We start from the raw sequence: 7789 nt of genomic DNA on the forward strand, positions 1-7789 counted from the left end.
GATGAAATGAAATGGAAAAATGTTAATAATTTTTCAATCTAGGTAGTGGACATGTGGATGCTCATTATGGTGTTCTATCTACTTTTACATGTTTCAAAATTTATATAATAAAAATTTGAATGTATTAAAGACAAAAGTAATTAATAATATTAAAATATTCATCATATATTATTAACTTTTAAAATAAGCTATGAAAAAATAAATAGAGTATGTTACCATACTTGTACCAAAAAAAAAGGAAGAAAAGGAATATAAATTGTAGCACTGGCAGTAAACACCCGCCAAGTTATCACTTTGTTATTGCTGGGTGGGATTGTGATTTTTAAAAATCATCTCATTTTGCTTTTCCTATTTTGTAATTTTTATCTGATAATTATTTGCCTTTTGTTTAAATTGCGGAAAATGCTATCTAAAATCCAATAAATAACACCTATTAGATGAATATTTCAGAGACTGAGGATAATCTGCCTTGGTGAAACTATGAAAAAAACAGGCACTTCCATTCCTATTTGATGAGAATGTAAACTATTATAATCTTTTTAGTGAGTAAATTGGCAATAACTATTAAAATTCTAAATGTTTGCTGGACACAGTGGCTCATGCCTGTAATCCCAACACTTTGGGAGAACAAGGCAGGTGGATCACGAGGTCAGGAGTTTGAGACCAGCCTGGCCAACATAGTGAAACCCCGTCTCTACTAAAAATACAGAAAACTAGCTGGGCGTGGTGGTGGGCACCTGTAATCCCAGCTACTCGGGAGGCTGAGGCAGGAGAATCGCTTGAACCAGGAGGGCAGATGTTGCAGTGAGCTGAGATCATGCCACTGCACTCCAGCCTGGGCAACTGGGCGAGACTCCGTCTCAAAAAAAATTCTAAATATTTATGTCTTATTTTTCAGAAATAAATAAAAGAAGAAAGAAAGAAAATAAAGCCCCAAAAAGAAAAAGTGGAGATAAAATAACCCAGGGGATCATCAATAATGGACTGGCTAAATCCATCATGGTTCATCCATACAATGGACTATTACGCAGAAGTATGTGAGGCAACAGTAAGTGGTATTTGGTGGGGAGGTAGGTGCAGAAACCTTGTATAAAATGCTGCCATTTGTGCAAAAGGTAAAAAGGAAGAAAAAAGGAATATGTGCTTATTTACTTGTACGTGGATAAAATGTTTCTGAAAGATATATTTTAAAAACTGATAACATTGGTTGACTCTAGAGAAGGAAACTAGGGGCTGGGTACATGCAAAAATAGGATACTTACACATTTTGAAATTAGAAAAACATGAATTTAATGCCCATTCATATAAATAAACATAATTACATTAAATACAAAATATAAAAATAGGGTTACAGCTCTTTTAGAATTTGTCTAGCAGATTTTCCAGTTAAAAAAAAAATACAAAATATGGTAAAACAAAAAAGGGAGGGTATGGCATCAAGTCAGTATATTTCCAAATGAGTGCAATTACAAGAGAAAGAACAACCAGAATGACATCTAAGATCATCTTAAAAGCCTCTTGTTCCTATTTTTTTTTTAACCATGATTCTACCAATCAAGCCTGCTAGAAGTATTATAACAATAGTTTTTATTACTTGCCCCATGGCACAGGTTTTAATGATGGGTTTGGAAATCAGGGTTCTAGCCTTGGATTACCCATGGTAGCGCAATGGGAGATGACGGGTTTCTCCATCATTCTTCCCTATAATCACGCTTTGACCCTCCCCTCCAGGACCAAGCCTTTTCCAAATATTCAGAACTTTATTGAAAGGGGCAAAACCTGATGAGGCAACTTGTATACAGTTTGCTTTGGTGCCTCTGTGAGTACATAATCCATTGGCCAGATCACCTGTTAAGTTTCCTTTCCTTCAAGATCCCAGACTTCTGGGTTCCCCCTCTCCTATTGGGAGACGTGTACTTAAGGCTTTGGAGCTAGCTGTCCATTAGGCCAGGCAAACGCAAAGCTCAGAGAATGCCATCTGGAGCAAATATAGGCTGGTTGGCTTGGGGTTTTTCTGCACATGTATCAGCTTGATTAGCCCCAAGGTGCCTTCCAATTCTAACATTCTGCTGTTCTAGAAATCCAGGATTGCCTCTATTACCCCAAGTGACTGAAAAGTTAGCTGAACAGCTAGACATACATAATGTCCTTGATTTTTGCATCTTCATACACAGGTCTGGCTCTTTTCTGAAATAAAAATTTTATGTTAGGATCCAGAATTTAACCTCACACCATAGCCCTACCTTTGTTTGTTTGTTATTTAGTTTTTTTCACTTCCCAATTACAAGAAAGGTAGAAGTAATAGAATCAAGAAGCTGAATTCCAAGCTAGCAATGGGGAAAGCTGAGAGCCAATCCAATGTGTACCATAGAATCCTCAAAGTCTCAGAACAAGCAGCATCAGGCAGGAAAATGGAAGATGCCTCCCTGAGAATTTGACCAGACCAACAGGAAATGCCTACAGATTCTGACATTGAAGGTTATGCAACAAACAGCTCACCCAAATCACAATACAGTGAGTCTCAGAGTCAGACGTCCCACTCCTCTTTGAGGTTCCCATCAGCACATTTAGATCAGATCTTAATCGGAAGTCTACATACATTCAAGTAGCACTAGACATCCAAGGAAAGCCGCTATCATGAAATACAAAGATTTTTTAAAAAGTCAAATGTAACTTGAAAGATACAGCAATTATGCAGAGAGAAGAAAACAAAACTATCAATATTACCTTCAGAGAAAGAAGATATTGCAACCAGGAAACAGGAACAGAATGTTGTGTTTCAACAAAGTAGTATTCAGAGAACAAAATAAAAAGGAGCTCATAAAATTAAAAACATGAAAGCAACAATGAAAAACTCAGCTATTGAATAGGATACTACATAGAAAGTCTTCCAGAAAGTTAAGCAAAAAGTCAAAGAGGTAAAAAAAAAAAAATGACAAAATAAGAAAAACAAACGGCCAGCCCAAAAGACCGAATATCCAAATAATTGAAGAGGAAAAGAAAAAATAGAGGGACAAAAACCAATAAAATAACCCGAAAACATTTAGCAAACCGAGGGACATGAATTGATAGGCAGAAAGGATCCCCCAAGTGCTTAACACAACAGATGAAAATAGACCCACAGGGTGGCATATTATGGTGGAATTTCACAATATTGAGGGGAAAGAAAGCTTCTACAAGAGTCCAGAGAAAGCAAAGGTGATTTATGGAGGATTAGGACTTCTCAACACTTAACATGGGGAAGCTAGAAGACCATGGAACAATGTTTTCAGCCTGTAATTCCAGTACTTTGGGAGGCTGAGGCGGGAGGATCTCTTGAGGTCAAAAGTTTGAGAACAGCCTGGTTAACATAGTGAGACCCTATCTCTAAAAAGAAAAGAAAAGAATTTAAAAAGGGGAAAAGCCAGGTGCGGTGGCTCACGCCTGTAATACCAGCATTTTGGGAGGCCAAGGCCGGCAGATCATGAGGTCAGGAGTTTGAGGCCATCCTGGCCAACGTGGTGAAACCCCTTCTCCACTAAAAATACAAAAATTAGCTGGGCATGGTGGCGCGCCTGTAGTCCCAGCTACTCAGGAAGCTGAGGCAGGAGAATTGCTTGAACCCGGGAGGCGGAGGTTGCAGTGAGCCAAGATCGCGACACTACACTCCAGCCTGGTGACAGAGTGAGACTCCGTCTAAAAATAAATAAATAAATAAAATAAAAAATACATACATACATACATACATACATACATAAAAAATCACCCAGGCATAGTGGTGTGCACCTGTAGTCCCAGCTACTCAGGAGGCTGAGGCACGAGAATTGCTTGAACCCAGGAGGCGGAGGTTGCAGTGAGCGGAGATCGTGCCACTACACTCCAGCCTGGTGACAGAGCAAGACTCTGTCTCAAAAAAAGGGGGGCAGACAGATTTCCAAATAATGAAGAAAAATCATTTTCCAAACAAAATTTCTAGATCTAGACAATCCATCTACTAAAGATAAGGGTAGAATAAAAGTAATTCTAAGTTTTCAAGGTCTTAGATTGTTGATATACCATGTATCCTCCCTTTTTCAAAAAGCTCTTGGAAGCAGTGTTCCTACAAAATAAGGCAGTAATCATGAAAAGAATGTGGGACACAGGAAAGCGGTGAGCCAGCATTGGAGAGGGGTGAAGGCAGTCCCGAAGAGACTGATGGAGAGTCTAAAAGAACAGTTTTGTTCCCATGAAGAGGGGTCTTGCCCATTGTCTCGTCCAAGATGGTGCAGGTAAACTCTCGGGAAAGCTACGGCAGGACTATGACTCAGAGGCTCTGTTCACCTTATCTCCTCCTGAGCACCATCATCTAATAGTGACAATACTGTTCTTTTCATAGGCAGCTAGATTTATGTTTGAGACTCGGGTTTTTTCCCCAGAACCTTGGCAATAGGGTGTTTAGAGAGACACAGATTGAAAAATTCTAAGGAAATAGGCAACACAATAATATCTGGGGGTAAAGGAAAGCACACTATGAAAGAAGGGAACTTCTAAGTCCCAGCAATGGTTTATTTCTCTACCTGGGTGGTGAGTTAAGTGTTTATATTCTCGTTGTTATTAAAACTGAACATATGTTTTATATACTCCATTCTATTTAGTACACACATATGAACAATAACTACATAGAAGAAAAAATCCATACTCTTAATACCTAGTCACAGGTATTAACATTTTCAAGTATTTCCTTTCATCTTTTTTCTGTGTACTTGACATAACTTTTGATATGTAATTTTTGATATGTTCTTTTTTTTGAGATGGAGTCTTGCTCTGTTGCCCAGGCTGGAGTGCAGTGTCGCGATCTCTGCTCACTGCAAGCTCCGCCCCCCGGGTTCATGCCATTCTCCTGCCTCAGCCTCCCGAGTAGCTGGGACTACAGGCTCCCGCCACCACGCCCGGCTAATTTTTTTTTGTATTTTTAGTAGAGACGGGGTTTCACAGTGTTCGCCAGGATGTTCTTGATCTCCTGACCTCGTGATCCGCCTGCCTCGGCTTCCCAAAGTGCTGGGATTACAGGCATGAGCCACCGTGCCCGGCCTGATATATTCTTTTGTGAGAACTGTTTAACATAAGCATCTTACATTAAATTCTTTGCATACTTATCATTTTAGGAACCATGTAATATTGCATTGAAACTCTTCCCTATTTCAAAGAGTATAACTCTTGAGAATGACTTGACTGAATCTTTGTGTTGGTAATAGCTTGTATGTGAAAATGCTTGCAGGGAAATTCAGAATGTCTTCTCACCACCTCATCACCCTGTCAAAACCATACACCTCCTTGAAGGTCCAGTTCAAACCCCATCTCCTCCATGAATCATTCCCTGACCTCTGCAGAGAAGCACTCTCCTCTAACCTTCCAGAATCCAGAGTTCTTGTCTATTCTGGCTTTTTTTTTTTTTTTTCAAGACAGGGTCTCACTCTGTTGCCCTGGCTGGAGTGCAGTGGTGTGATCATGGCTCACTGCAACCTCCACCTTCTGGGCTCAGGTGATCCTCCTACTTCAGCCTCCAGAGTAGCTGGGATTACAGGTGTGTGCTTCCATGCCTGACTAATTTTTGTGTTTTTTTGTAAGGATGGGGTTTCACTACATTGACCAGGCTACTCTCGAACTCCTGGGCTCAAGCGATTCACCTGCCTACGTCTCCCAAAGTGCTGGGATTACAGTTGTCAGCGACCATGCCAGGCCAGCTACTCTGCGTCTTTTTAAAGCTTTTTATGTGCTCATTTCTTTTCTCTCTGGTACACTGTAAGTTCCTGGGAACAGAAATCTGTCTCTAGAGGGGCTGGAATATACTAAGTGCACCATAACTAATAAGTAAATAAATTTAGAAGGCTGCTTTTTTATTTGTTTTAATATCCTGCATTGCAAATAGTATATATGATTAGGTCATTTATGAGCGTTCGCTCAATTTGAAGGTTCTCAAGTGGAAACATTCTGCTTGTTCATAATTACCACATTCAGAAACTAGAAGTATGACCACTCCTGCTGTCTCTGATAATGGATTTTATATTTGCTTTGAGGGCTGGGTTAAGCAATGGTTGAGTTCTAAAAATAACATTTATGTTTATTGAGGGCCTATTACGTGCCAGACACCAGGCCAAGAAGTTTTCATGCATCTGTAATTTAGTTCCTACAGTAACACTATAAGGTAAACCACTGAGTTTTCTCATTTTACAGCTGAGGAAATGAAGTCATCTGCAGGGAGTCAACTAGGTTGTACATGGAAGAATTAGAACTCCAACTCAGCTACACATGATTCTCGTATTTCTCACTTCTGAGCAAGGCTGCCTCCTCAGATATAAAAGTATAAAATCTAGGATTTGGCTTCCAACTCTCAGTTCCATATTGAAAATCATTCTCCATCAAATGGCTGACACTTGTGAATATATATTTTATTGATAAATACAAAGAATATTAGATAATATTTAGAAGAGAGATAAGAAAGAAATCCACAGTTTCACCACCTAACAATTACTGTCATTTTAGAGTGTTCTCTTCCAGTCTTTCCCCATATGTATACCCTTAAAAAGAAAGAAATAGGCCAGGCCCAGTGGCTCATGCCTGTAATCCCAGCACTTTGGGAGGCTAAGGTGGGCAAATCACCTGAGGTCAGGAGTTTGAGACCAGCCTGGCCAACACGGTGAAACTCCATCTCTACTAAAAATACAAAAAATTAGCCGGATGTGGTGGCAGGTGCCTGTAATCCCAGCTACTCAGGAGGCTGATGCAGGAGAATCGCTTGAACCTGGGGGACGGAAGTTGCAGTGAGCCAAGATCCCATCATTGCACTCCAGCCTGGGCAACAAGAGTGAAACTCTGTAAAAGAAAGAAAGAGAGAAAGAGAGAAGGAGAGAAGGAGAGAAGGAGAGAAGGAGAAAAGGAGAGAAGGAAGGAAGGAAGGAGGGAAAGAAAGAGAAAAAAATATCCTCAGGATAGTTGTGTGTGTGCTTTTAAGCAGAAGAGTTTGCTTAGTGGTAGGGTGAAGACAGGGGTAGCACCGAAGACAAACTTCAGCTATTCTACCACCTGGGGCTCATCTGACATCCGATAGAAACATGAAAACATAACAAAGATTAAAGAGCAATTAACACAGATCTGACTGCCTGCACCGAGATGGCTTGTGTGTAGCAGGGGCTCCTGGATGAGAAGGGGGCAGAAGTTAACAGAGCTGACTTGTGCCTTCAGTGTCATGTCTTATGTATTCAGCTGCTGACTGTGCAGCAGAGTGTAATATAGTTTACTAGAAAATGTTGACCTTTAGCTGCATTCTTAATTCTTAACTTTTCAGTTATTGAAAGCCCATTTTCCTGGTAAAGACATCAGGGAAATCCTTCTGCCCCATCCTCCTCCTTCTCCCACCCCCTGATAGGCAGAAGAGTGGTTTCCAAAGATGCCACGCCCTAATCTCTGGAAGATGTGAATATTTTACCTTACATAGCAAAATTTTGCACTGTGATTAGGAGTACTGACCTTGATATGAGGAAATTAACCTGGATTACCCAGGTGAACTCAATTCAATCACATCAATTTTTTTCTTTTTCTTTTTTTTTTTTTTTTAGATAGAGTCTCGCTCTGCTGCCCAGGCTGGAGTGCAGTGGTGCAGTCTTGGCTCCACCTCCCGGGTTCAAGCAATTCTCCTGCCTCAGCCTCCCAAGTAGCTGAGATTACAGGCACCTGCCACCACACCTAGCTAATTTTTGAATTTTTAGTAGAGACGGGGGTTTCACCATGTTGGCCAGACTGGTCTCTAACTCCTGACCTCAGGTGATCCACC

General features: G+C 40.4%; 1 non-coding gene across 1 annotated transcript; it reads left to right on the plus strand.

The window, feature by feature from the left end:
• Positions 1-1343: 1343 nt before the first annotated feature.
• LOC129006994 (U7 small nuclear RNA) lies at positions 1344-1403 on the plus strand. The gene has a single exon (XR_008492177.1). It is a non-coding gene; the product is annotated as a U7 small nuclear RNA (small nuclear RNA).
• Positions 1404-7789: the final 6386 nt, after the last annotated feature.

The sequence above is a fragment of the Pongo pygmaeus genome, chromosome 8 (genome assembly GCF_028885625.2).
Source record: "Pongo pygmaeus isolate AG05252 chromosome 8, NHGRI_mPonPyg2-v2.0_pri, whole genome shotgun sequence".
Taxonomy (NCBI): Eukaryota; Metazoa; Chordata; class Mammalia; order Primates; family Hominidae; genus Pongo; species Pongo pygmaeus.